The following is a 13473-nucleotide window of genomic DNA, read 5'->3' on the forward strand; positions in this document are numbered from 1 at the left end:
GGGCAGTCTATGACCTGGTAGTGCAACCCCCCTGGGTATATGGAGCTGCACACTTTTACTTCATACCATTCACCTTTCCTGTTAGTTGCTGAAGGATGAAAGGGATGAACTTCTATTGCATGTAGTCACTGTTCCTATGGTAATTATCTTAACACTCATGTGCATAGCACATTAGGATATTTTCTTCTCCTTTAGCCTTCTAATTCAGGAGACAGTGCCTGTTGTTGCTAGTGGGATGCTATACCAATGCAGCATGAATGACTGTAAACTTCTTTAACATTCAATACAACAGCCTTCTGCTCTTCCTCACAGCTTACTATTTTCTGAAACCCACTGGCAGCCTGGGCTTTTTAGTCTATGACTACACTGCACATAAGGAGTTTTCATCCTTCTACCTGGATGTTTGTGCTCTATCTAGATACACAGCAATCCCACAGATTAAACACAGCATTTTCTTTCATCTGTGCTTTCTCTGCCATTAGAAACATTCACATCTTTCTAAAAGATTAAACTCAGGCCACTAAATATTTCACACAGTCCTCATTGCCCTTCCATTGGGAAGACTTGTCACATCCACACTCTGCAGTTACAGATAACAGTGACTGTCAGGTTGAACTAGAAAAAGTAGTAAATACATTAATTTGTTTGTTTTAGCCATGTCACTGCTGAAATCTCTCTCTAATCCTTACAGTGTTTTCCCTGACCACAGAAACTCATTGCTTCTGATACAATGAACAGTATACATAAACTCCCACTGCTTAGTGCAGTTTCATTTGGAAACTATTATTGTTTCAACATTTTTACTGTCAGATGGTACATACACTAGAAATTTTCTATAGGGAGTATTGATAAATAGGCTGGAAATTTTGTTTATAAAATGATTTAGATTACACATTCATAAAGTGTTTGGGTTAACATTTCTCTTTCTTTTGATCACAAGTCATTCCCAAATAAATCAAAATCTCCAGAAATGTATTATATATTCATAGAATGTCCACAAAAGGGAGGATGAAGAGCTTGTCTGTTCTTGTATCACAGTATAGATTGTTCTTTGTAATTCACAAACTAATGATAAATTTGAGATTACAAAATGCAGGTTTAATATCAGAGTGTCCTCTAATAAGGCCTACAATACCAGAATAGCTTTCTTTAAAAACTTGAGAAAAAATTTGTATTTTTAAATATAGAAAAAAATATTGTTTACTTCACTGATGTGTGATATCATAGCTATACTTCTACAGACAACAGAGATTCCCAAATTGCATTAAAATTAAGCAGTCCAGACTGCACAGTCTATATTTCACAATGTGAAATTCCACAGACTTGGCTTTGCAGAGCTGACAGTTTTCATGAGAAAATTGAAAGCATCCTTACAAGGATTAATTTTTCTGAACACTGTCACACTGCAGCAATTTGATCCCACTGAACACATACTGACTGCTGGAGAAAGGTTTTGGGAACCTTAATCCTTCTTCTTGGGCTCCTGCTGCAGTGTTGATACCTCTCCAGCTGCACTCAGTATCACAGCTTCCAGTACACGTTTCAGTATAGGATGGAAAATATTTTGTCAATTTCTTTAATTCAAAAAATGTAATGAGGAAGTGTCCTTTGATATGTGCACAAAAACTTGTTTACAAAATTTTAATGGACATCTATCCAAATACTGTTATCTGTATATGTCTATGAAGAAAAGCCCTGTCTTGGACAAAGGAAAAATGATGATTTACTAATTAATATAATAGCTCTCATTAAACTGTCTGGAGTAGATAGAAAAAAAGTAGCCAAGCTCATGGGCACAGCAGTCATTTTTAAGGTTTTGGGGAGAAAGAGGACAGCCTGTGCTTGTAAATATTTTAGCACTTATTTCTATGACTCAGGATTTTACCTTCCATTTGCTTTGTATATGCAAATCTTGCGTTTATGAAGACATAAGCACCATGAAACATTTTGACACTCAGTTTCCTTCATCTGAAGCAGCATCATTATCTAAAATAAATGGGCTGCCTGGCCAAGGAAAGGGACAAAATGAGTGCTTTTGCCTGTGTTTCTGCCAGGGAGTCCAAGGCGAGAACAAGAAGTGATGCAGGGCCTGCTGTGGGTGCTGCTAGAACAGCCAGTGTCCAGGGAGATACAGCTCTATACATTTGACAAACACAAAGGAAAGACAAAGGGGTGACAGCAAAACTGTGTTTGTGCCAGCAGAGATTAAAAAAATAAACTGCTTGGCTCAGCTTCTGTGGAGGCTGTGGGCTATAGCTTGTGTGCCAAAGCATGTGTATTCTCACATGCTTTTTGTACTCTTTTGAGATACAGGGTGACTGCACTTAGAAATAAGTACACAGTGTACCCTGAATGTTGTCCTTTCTACAAGACAAATGTTTATGCTCCCCTCCGAGCACCCAGTTTCAGTCCATAGTCACAGATTCCTCCATAACATTAAAGTCTTGATTAATATGTTTACTAGGAGATTTTCATTAAATCTCAATTTGGAAATTCAGTCATCCCCTGGCATATCCTTAATTCTTACTAAATTTATCTTTTTAGAGTCTCCTAATAGTGCATTACTATGACCACTTATCTACCAGTACTCTCGGGAGAAATAACAGCAGTAATGATACATAATAAAATAGGGAAACTGAGGCACAGAGTATTGGTTGGACTGCCTAACATTGTGTCTTTTCACTTCATCCCCATGCAGCTCTTTTCTTTCTGTTCTTAAGATTCCCTTCTCCCTAGTAAAGGCAAAATTCTTGCTGTCTTTTCTATAACAGAGTCCCACTTAAAGCTTGCTCTGTCTTCCAGTTGGTTTGCCCCATATGAGCTGCAGAAACAGGTTCTGGAGCTCTAACACTTCATCAGCCTGGAAAACTGTAATCGACAGGTTGTTCTCTATCCTTACCCTCACAGGACCACACAGTTCTTATATTTTCCTTTTTTTCCTTTTTTTTCTCAATTAAGACTATTCATTCCCTGACAGGCACAAAAGTTAGTATCTCTTTGACTTCTCTTTGTTAACTTTATTAATGCCCTTCTCAATAAAAATAATTTTAAACTGATTTTCTTCATGCAAAGTAAGTTCAGGAACCTCATTTACAACCCTGACATGTAAAGCCAGCCTTAAAAATAGCAAGCACATTATATAAATTATTTTCCTGGATTTCTTGCAGAAACATCAGTTCACATCAGTGATTTTCAGCAGTTGCTACTGCAGCAAAAACAACATCAGACAGCAAGCAAATTAAAAGTAGTCTTACCTCAGTATGGCACATTGGGAACTGTTTCCTTGCTCTTCTAGCTGCTGGCCTCATTCTCCTCAGGCAGCACTGACTCACTGGACCAGTGAATATCTTCTGGCCTTTCTAGAGCAAAACACATATTTGTCAGACTGTGTACAGTGATTTTAAATTCTTCTGCTGTATTCTAAAAATGAATGCCAAGTGATCCAAGTGAAACAGATATCTGATTTGCTTCTCCTCCTGTGCTTCTGTCCTGGTGTAAAGCTGGGGCTAAGACACAGAGACACATATTTTGGTCCTTGCATGCACATTGTTATCTTGTAAGTGAGAATTCTCTTTGGTGCTGAATGTTTAGTTTTCCTCACTTGCTTTTAACTTCTTTTAGCAGACTAATTTTCAAGTGTTCAAAGACCTTTGGGCTAAGCAATATGGGTGCAGTAAATATTTTAATAACCATCTGTGCCCTTTTGAATATTTGGGCTCCATCAGTTAATATATTTGACTTCTTTAGCTGAGCTGTTTGAACTCAATGATGATAACATTATGGGTTTAAGAAAAGAAAATTTCAAAGTAAAAGGACAGAGATTAGCCATCATCCATCGAACAGGTAGCTAAATATTTGCTGAATATGAATATTTGAAATGCAAAACTAAAAGTAATACAGCATTGAGGTGCAGCATAATAACCATGCAAGAATATTAAAGCCAGAATTTATGAAAAAGAAAAATTACAAACTATACAGCAACACAGGAAAACAAAAAAGGTGAACATGGTAAATAGTGTAGAAACTACAGCTCTCCTTTATCTTTAGGTGTTTCTGTCCTGTCCTACTCTACCATTGAATCTGTGCTTGGCTTTCTTCCACACAGTGCTTTCAAGTCTGCATTGATTCAGGATAGTCCCTTACAAACTACCACAGAAAATGTATAAGAGCGTTGCATTCATTCTTATGTCCTCCTCCTCCCTCCCCTGTAGCATTAAGAACTGCAGAATGCAAGTAACTGAGTAAACACTGATAAAACAAACCACTACTGCTTCAAGTGGATGTTAGGAGAATCAGAAACACCTCACTGAGCAGCTCATCACTGGCTGGATGTGTGGGTTTGACTGTTCCTCTCCACTCCTATTATTTGTTACAGCCCTTTCACATCCTATTTTAATAAACCCTGTAAGTTCTCTTATGGGGCAGGGAACATACCTTCCCCTGTGCAGTAATAGTATGTTGTTTCTGTGCCCCTTTCATCCCTCCCTTTCTAATGGGAACTGAAGGCGTGAAGATATTTCCTGCACCCAGCTCTGTACCAGTGCTAGCTTGACTTTGAATCAATTGTAGTTAGTTATTGGCAAACAAATATCAAAACTAAAGGCTAACCTCAAGCAAATGAAGCAACTGCATTCCACTGGCACATGTGCACACCTTGGTTCTGCAATACTGCAAATCAGATCTGCCTCAGGTTACTGGAGGACAAGATACACTGATCTCTAGATAAATTAGCTCTGCTGAGCTGTGCTCCCTGCAGCTACAGTGCTGCTGTTATTTCTGTCCTATTTCTACTACAAACAAGTAGAAACTTACCTAAAAGCCAGAAAGGGTTATCCAGCTAGATCTCCCAGAAAGAAGAAATCATAGAATTAAAGAGTAATTTCAGCTCTAAGGCTGGAAGAAACCTCAGGAGGTCACCTTGTGCAACCTCTTGTACAAAGTGGGACCAGTTTAGATTAAGTTGCACGGGCCCTCAAGAATTAATTTCCATGTCAGTGGAAATTAATTGATTTCAACAAATTCTGGGAATTTCCACTATGAATCCACAAATCTTTCTGTAACCAGCTGCCACCAAAGATGTTTTTGTTGTTGGTTTTAGTTTGGTTTGTTTTTTTCCCCTAAGACTAATTTTTACCCTTTATTTGTCTAGCTTTATCACCCTCTCTTTTAACTCTGATTTCTTGTTTTGATGCTGCCTGGCAAAGGCTGTCATCACATAACCCTTTGAATCAGACTGAGCTTCATTAATTTGTTAATGTATGATGTTTTTCATGTTCCAATTTCTTGTGCAACCCTGCTCTGAGCTTCTCTAATTTATCAACACATGGATTACAAAAATAACTGCCTAGATAACAAGAACAACTGTCCAGGCTTGGGCAAGAGAGCTAGACATAATTTTCATAATTGTAGCATCAAATACAGAGCTAATGTATGCCTTTTCTCTCTAGTGTTCCCTTTTATATTTATCCAAGGGTTTCAGTAGCAGTTTTGGAAATGGCATCATGATGGTAGTTCCTATCCAAGTTACCTGCCTGCCATGAACCCAAATTTATTCTTCCCCAGGAGGGCCATCCACATGCTACAAGAACATTTCTAGGCATGAGAATGCCCTTTAGCGATATTGATCCAGTGATTCCATGAATTTGTTTGTGACTTCCTTGTGAAATTATGAAATTATACTAGGCAGTTCATTCATTACATTATTTAAATATTTTTTGTGGCATGTTCAAAATTGGTCAGCAGAGATTTCATGTTTTTCTCAGACTATAAAATTTGATAATTACCTCAGCATCAGAAAAAGGCTTTTAGAGTATCACTAAACAACAGACCATTGATGATTCTCAATTTGCATCTATATTTCAAGAACTAATATTTGCTGGTATTTTATTTATTATTTGTAATATTGGTATTTTAATTTTTATCTTTCCTTAATCAAAATGCCAGCAGATGGTAGATAAGAGGTTTTAAAAAATCTGAACTGTATTGCACTCAGATTAATTTGGTGGTCACATGTAAATTTTAGAGTTGGGGCTACACATGTGACAGAACTGTCTCTCCACAAACTACCAGTGTGAACTTTCCTTTGAAAACCTCATAAGAGGAGAGTTTTGCCCCTGAGAATTTTTCAGTTGCTCGCAATAGAAGCCCTAAAAATGACATGTACAATTATTCTCCAGTTATGACTTTCCACATGGACTGCTTTCTTGCACAAATATTAAAAGCTGTACACATTTGAAATACACTGAGGTATTTCACTGCTTCTAAAGAAGGAAAGAAGATAATTTTTAATTATTTGTTGTTGGTGTTTTTTTTGTTTTTTTTTTTTTTTGGTGTTTGCTTGATGTTTTCCTTAAAAGTTTATCTTAAATGAAGGAAGGGAAATATTTATAATTGCAATGGAACAATGGCCTGGAACTAAGGAAGGGAAAGTTTAGGTTAGGCTGTAGTAAGAAGTTCTTAACTCAAATAGCCTCAGACTCCAAAATAAGTTTTTTGAGCCAGCATCATGGAAGATTTCCATTAACTGTGCAGGTGAGACACTCTGGAGAAATACTTTATAAAGAACAAAATCTGGCGAAAGTTGAATACTAGACAATCATCACCTTTTAATATAATCTTTCTTTCTTTATAATTCTTTATGTATAATTTTATTAGTGACACAAAGGAGATTAAAATTAAAGAAAGTCTTAAAACCTGACATACTTAGGAGGAATATCCACCACAGTGCAGATCCTATTGAGAATGACAGCTTGGCGAAAAAATCCAGATTCAGTTTTTTATTTGTTATGTTCACAACTAAAGAGGAACATTCAGGTGCTGGATTATTGAAAATCTCACCCATGCAGAACAGCCCCTTCAGAGTGCTCTAAGGATAGATTGGCCTTTAGAACTGCCAGAACACCAAAGATTAAACAAAAGTGTAGGGTGAGATTAAAGTGACACTTTCTGTGATTTTTTGAAAAAGACAAGAGGCAGTACCAGACAAGCCAGGAGTTCTCACTTGTCACTTTCTAATTCTCTGCAAAAAACACCTAAGTGAGAAGAAGTTTAATTCACTTCAGTACTTAGTTCTTTTACCTATTCAAAGATGTAAGGGAAGTTTATTCAACAAAATAATCAAGTTTCCTTTTAAATCAGAATTTAAATATGGTTTGTTGCATGAAACTCAATTTTCCTAGTTGTACCTTATACAATAAGCTGGGGGCTAGATAGCACTTGTTCTGCAACAAGTCCATTTTATGTGGTGAAAATGCTGCAGATTTATGCCAGCAGAAAAATGTTAATTCTGCTCTGCTTAATGATATCTGAAATTATCAATTTCAGTATCATGAGCATTCGTTTAGTCTTTTCTGTCACATTTATACTTAAATTGTTATAAATTTAAACAATTTCTCTGGCAGTTCTCTGCCAGAGAAACATCTGTCTAAGCTGAAGGGAAAAAATTGCACGTCAGATAACTTTGAGGTATTAAATTAGTTTCTGATTTTAGAAGACAAAGAGTAATGATATTCCGCCTGCTACATGCAGGATCCGTTACACACAGTGTCAAAAGTACTTATTCCTTGAAGCTGCAGAGTCTTTGACTGTGACACATGTCCAGGATTGAAGAAAGAGTAAAACTTGTCCCCCTAGTGTACTGTTGTTGTAAAATATTTAGCTCTCTAACCTGCTGGAGTTTGTCTAAGGGTTCATTGTGACCTCTTCTGTATCTTCAGTGTGTTTTTACTGACTGAGCACAATTCCTGGTGAAGGACATGTCTCTTAAACAATTTTCTTATGACTCTAGGCTTCTGGGATGGAACAGATTCCACCTGGGAATACAGTTCCTATAGAAGGTAAGATAAGAACTAGATAATATTTTGCTTCTGTTTATAAAAGCTTATAAGAACTATCTTGGCATTTTTTTCATGCTATTAACATCTGTATTTTTGTTATAAAATTTAATTTTATATCTCTGTATATATAACAATTTTTCTTATGTATTTCTGAATAGCATTTCCATTGCTTTGGAATACTCAGTTAAAAAAAGGTCAGGTGAGATAATTACTGAAATGATTCATTAATCAATATTTTCTTCTGGGAGATGGGTCTAAAATAACTTATAGTCAGTATTAATCTGGTGTTATTATTGTATTGGAGATAAATTGTTTAAATTATATTTCTAGTATATTATTATGTTGTTCCCAGAGTATCAAAGACAATTTAGTTGTTTTATGCAAATGCATTGAGCACAATGCTGAAAAATATTCTTTACTATTCACTGAAGAGCCTCAGTAAACCTTAAAGGGAGGCTGTGAGGAACATGTAAACGAGTGACTACCAAATCAGATGCAAAATTGGAAATTTACAATAGGATATTTAGCCAAAAAAGATTGACTAGAATGGCTACATGTGGCATTATTATTGTAGAAAATATTTAACATTTATTAGGAACATAGTCTGCAAGTCTTTGTCTGGGAATTGTTTGTGTAGGGGACCATGGAAGAATCTACACCGAGAAACAGATCCCTATGAATCTAAAGGGAGGGTAGAAGGGTTTTGTTCCCTCTCTGGCTGAGGTTGTTTGGCCTAGGAAGGGAGTGATAAGGGGAAATTGAAGTATGTATGCACAGTGTAATACAGCATCCTGGTGTGACAGCCAGCTCCTCACCCCTTCTTGGCAGCCACCTCAGACCACCCTGATGCACCCACGGCTGGTACTTTGCACCTCAGCCATAGGAGTCATCTCCTGCAAAGTATGAAAAAAAAAAAATTTAGCCTAGACCATCAGATTAAGGGCTGCCAACAGGTCTCCCATATCCCCAAGCAGTCCATTCAGTAAGCTTAGGTATAACTGAGCTGGGAAAACATCACCTTCATGTATATTTAGAAAACATATAGCTTTTATGGGTAGATTTTGGAAGAGATGAGTCTTGACAGGATCACCCTCAGAACACCCTCAGACTGGTTCTTCAGCAAGGAGGTTGAAGAACACCTTGCTGGTAAATCCCAGCAGGTTGAAGTCATAAGTTAAACAGGAGCTTTTCACAACTGCCATGCACAAAGGAACTTCCAGATATTTCTTCTGAAAGTCTTCCAACAGACTTCACAATCTTACACATGTTGTAGTAAACTGGAATTTTGTGGTTTGCCATTTAGGCATCTAATCCTGTCACTTAAAGTCCTGATTAAACCAACTAAATCTTACTATGAATTTAACACAATACTTAAGTACCCTGTGCATGCTGTTGCAGTGAAGAATCTCCTCTGCTTTTGACACATTGAGTTACAATCTGTGTATATCCTTTTTTGTATCAGGATCAGGTGATGGAATTTAAGAATAGTATAAAATAAAGAACCTGATGGGCCAGAAATGTGTGTCTTGCCTAGAAAGGACATCTGCAGGGACGACATTGAAAACAGGTAATTTACAGCCTTTCACTTATTATCTGTTAATTGTAGTTTCATAGAAGTATTTATTCAAACATATCTTGAATTAAAATTATCTAAATTAACTGGCCACTTTCTGGTTGTTCTTTGTGTATTCAGAACATTGGAATGGGCAAAATCTATACATGTAGCACTTGATATTATTGCATATAAAAGGTATTTTCTCTGGGTCACAGTTATAGAAAACCTATTAAATGAACAGCAAGAAAAATCCTAGTGCTATTTATGTTTTTTTCTCTCAATATTAATTTGTTCACATTAAAGGGGAGTTTATTCCCAGTAATTTACTTGTAAATATAGGATATTAGCTCAGTTTTTTAGAGCATGGTACTAATAATACCAAGGTTGCAGGTTTAATCTGCACATGGGCCATTCACTTAAGAATTAGGATTCAATTATCTTTTTGGGTCCCTTCCACCTCAGAATATCCTGTGAAATCCTGTGAAAATGCCATGTCCTCCCTGGAAGATGGAGAAGATTTGGATTTAGATCTCACAGCAACTCATTCTAGCTACTTGTCTCTATTAGATTATAAATGGGAATTCCAACTACCTCAAATTGTTCTTAGAAGAATATTTTGCCTCAAAACTCTTACAAATATGCTGGCACCTTGTACCCTTTCTACAAGCAGCATTTTTCCTTAAACCACCTGAAATTTCTGGCTTCACACACAAGAAAATGGCATGTGAAGGATTTGGCACAGTCACCTTCAGGACAAGAAGGTGCCTGCTCATTTTGCACTCTAAGCTCACCCTAGGTAGCACAGTTTAGCTCACTGTGTGTGTACAGACTCTAAGCTCCATCTTGGATGTGTTTCAGATGAACTCCCATGGAATCCCAAGCAATCTTTCTGGCAGAAGATTTTTCAGTGAAGAATCAAATCCATCATATGAGGGGAGGATATTTTCAAAGCAGAGGGTGCATTTCAACAAACAAGGCTGAAAGTCTTGCCCTCAAAGTCAAGCCTTAGTTTTTCAGCCTCGTGATAGGGAGTTTTTGATTTAGAAGAAACTCTGCATGCTAACTCCTTAGAGAAGAATAACTGAAATTTCCTTGGTTTGTATGTTACCTAACTATCCTTTGCATGAAACGGTGCCACACTGTCTGATATTGCACCAAATCCTTGGCTATTATGAATCATTCTTATAAAACTAATATTTTTTGCCATTTGAAGTTCTGACTTTTCTTACTTATGCTCTCCTCTTATTTAAGGTTAAGAAAAACTCTCCAAACTATACAGCCCAAATTTATATCTTTTGAAAACAAAGCTGATAAACTTCCCCTGTTAGACCAACAAGGCAAAGAACATGGCTGTTCCAACATGGCTGGGAAAGAAATACAAGCATTTTTAATGACTTATTAAACACATCCCAGGGTAGCTGGTTTACAGGCTTTTCTCTTAACCAGTTCCATGAGTATCTGAATAAAAACTGGTTTACACTTCTTAGAGGCAAGGACAACATATCTAAAGAAACATTCAACCTGAGCGTGGTATAGATCATATCAGGAGAGAGTGAGCAACAAATTCCTTACAGAATTTTCCTTCTCAGCTGGTGTTTATGGCTAAACTGAAATGAATATGATGCAGAAGTGTAATACAAAGAGTAACTGTGTGAAAATAGAGAAGCATGTGTGACAGATTGCGCATAACCCTGTGAAAAAGACACAGATTGAATGTGATTTTTAATCACTTCCCTGTGAACCTGCTGAACCCACTAGGGTTTCCTGGGGATAAGTGAAATACGAACCTGATCCATTTGGTTTGCTACAGACTCTGGCAGTCTAAATGTAATTTCAACCAAATCAGAACAGCAGCAGTTTATCCTTAGCCAGCACAGATGTAAGAGATGACTCAAGAAGAAATGAACCAGTAACACTTTTTGGAGCAATAAGGTATCTCTGGCTGTTTTTGAAATCCAAAACAAAAAGGAATATAATTTGCTCCCCATTTTGTAGCAGCTGAGGGCTATTTTCCATGTGAAAACAGTAGCTGTAAAAGGGTCATCTTGCTACATTATGCATTTCCTTTCTTTGCTGCAGCAATCACTCATCTGGCTCTTAAAATTGGAAATTCGAGTTCCAGTTTCTTGAGATATTCTACTGTTCTGTTGGAGCCGAAGAGAAGCCTTGATGCCTATTTGCTGGTAATGAAATTCCTTTAACTGGGAAACAGGTTCTGCTCTGAAAGAACAACTGGGACAAACACTGGATTGTACCCTTCCACACGCTGGGCCTCTGTTCTCTGTGGCTCCAAGGCAGAAACACAAAGGAAGAAGCAAAAAGGGCCTAGATCTACCAGCTCCCATATTTCATATGCTTGTAATCAGCAAATATACCTCAACAAGCTGATGATAGCCCATTAGAAATTAAGCAATCTGGAATCAATGCTGGCTTTAAACCAAAATGGTTGCTGTGGATATAACAAGAAAAACTGCTGAACTACTGCCAGCTCATGTGCTTTATGCTGAATTTACCTGGCTGGCAGGCACGTGCAGAGAAAGAAACTTGTTATTGCTTATCAAGTAGGTGAGGGCACTGCCACTGCTGGCATGAAGGTGAGAGGATAGAAACATGGCAAGATTTCAAATGCAGCTGCTGAGTTTTAAGAACAGAAATGGTTGCCTGAAAGTAGCTCAATGGACAAGTTGATCTATTGTTTAAAGTAACAGAAAGTACTGTTCAAACAGGATTCAGAAATATTTCTTCCTGGCTTTAGGGAAAGCACAATAATTGCTGTAGTTCTCAGTTTGGAAGAAATGGCTAATTCTTTGGAAGATGCATATGATGTATGTCATATCTGATTTTTAGTTCAATCCAGTGCAAATAAATCGATTACAAAATATTGGTATTGGATCTCCTTCCACATATTTTATTAAAATAAAGATTCCTTGAAAGATTTTATTTTTTGAGAAAAATAATTTAATATTAATGGAAATATCTGAGTTTTACCAATATTAATGGAAATATCTAGGTTTTACCAGAACTTGAAATACCTTTTAAAAAGAGTGCAGACCTATGACATTTTTCAGAATTTTTCTCTCACTTGGCTCTTTTTTAAATTAGCATGTATTTGACTAGAAATCAAAGTAGAAGGGCAGTGCCTAATATGACTCCCACTTTTGTCATCACAGACTGTAATGTAAACTTACATATTACAGGGATGAACAAAGGGTTGAGGCTTAAAAAGAGAAGCTGAAAGATTTTTATAAGGTGGTAATCAGCTAAATTTGTGCTTTCTGTTTGCTTTTGAATCTAGGAAACAGAAAAGCAAATTTTTTCTCCAGGTTTGTTATCACATCCATGTAAGTTGGGTTAATTCCTCTGATTTTGGAGTATCTATAAAGTACCTAAGTTACCATCTCATTTGCTCCTGATTCTGTCTACATTTAATAGACAGGTAGATGATGGGAAATTTTCAGAGGTGATTTTGACTTAAAGGTGGCTGACTAATTTACAGGGCCTTTCCCTCCACTGATCAGAAAACAGGCAGATGAAAAAGGTGTCTTTAGTAGTGGGCCACTCAAACAAGCACTTACAGTTAAATGGAATCAATCCAGGCCTACAGGGTTTTGTTTTACCACTGAACCTATCTCCCCCACACATCTTTTCTGTATACAGCTTCTGTTTTAAACTAAACTTAGTAAAGATACACGTCTTAGGACTGCCAACCTTAAATTTCACTGCCAATTTATTCAAGCATAGCTTTTGGTTTTCTCAGTGTTCCTTCAGGCAGTGACACTTAAACTGAAAATGCATATTTTCAGCGGGATGCTCAAAATTTGTACACACATTTTATAAACAAAATTTATACATGAAAATCATATTCCTCATGTAACTAAATTTCAACCATCCATTGAAACGTAGATCTGTCCAAGGTACATATGTAAACCTGAGGTTCCCTTATAAGCCCTGTTACTTGTTCAAAAAATACTTGTTATCAAAAAAAAAGCTCTAAAAGAAATTTTGAAGTGGATTATCTTGTCCACTTAAAAATAGCCCTAGAGATACTTTTTTCTGAATGCTTGCCTAATTAATGTAACAGTT

The 13473-nt window shown here is 36.8% G+C and overlaps 2 long non-coding RNA genes across 3 annotated transcripts in view; one reads left to right on the top strand and one right to left on the bottom strand.

Annotated features, from left to right (window-relative positions):
- The window catches only part of LOC146763809 (uncharacterized), a 76368-nt gene extending 69113 nt beyond the window's left edge, over nt 1-7255 (bottom strand). For both annotated transcript variants that reach the window (XR_014951708.1, XR_014951707.1), the window contains exons 1-2: nt 4813-7255; nt 3255-3359 (exon numbers count right to left, since the gene is read on the bottom strand). This is a non-coding gene — a long non-coding RNA (uncharacterized LOC146763809). The remainder of the gene's footprint in view (nt 1-3254; nt 3360-4812) is intronic.
- Nucleotides 7256-7415: 160 nt separating this feature from the next.
- LOC146763810 (uncharacterized) lies at nt 7416-12271 on the top strand. The gene is made up of 2 exons (XR_014951709.1): nt 7416-9402; nt 11470-12271. It is a non-coding gene; the product is annotated as an uncharacterized LOC146763810 (long non-coding RNA).
- The last annotated feature ends 1202 nt before the right edge of the window (nt 12272-13473 follow it).

The sequence above is a fragment of the Lonchura striata genome, chromosome Z (assembly GCF_050655825.1).
Source record: "Lonchura striata isolate lonStrDom1 chromosome Z, ASM5065582v1, whole genome shotgun sequence".
Lineage (NCBI taxonomy): Eukaryota > Metazoa > Chordata > Aves > Passeriformes > Estrildidae > Lonchura > Lonchura striata.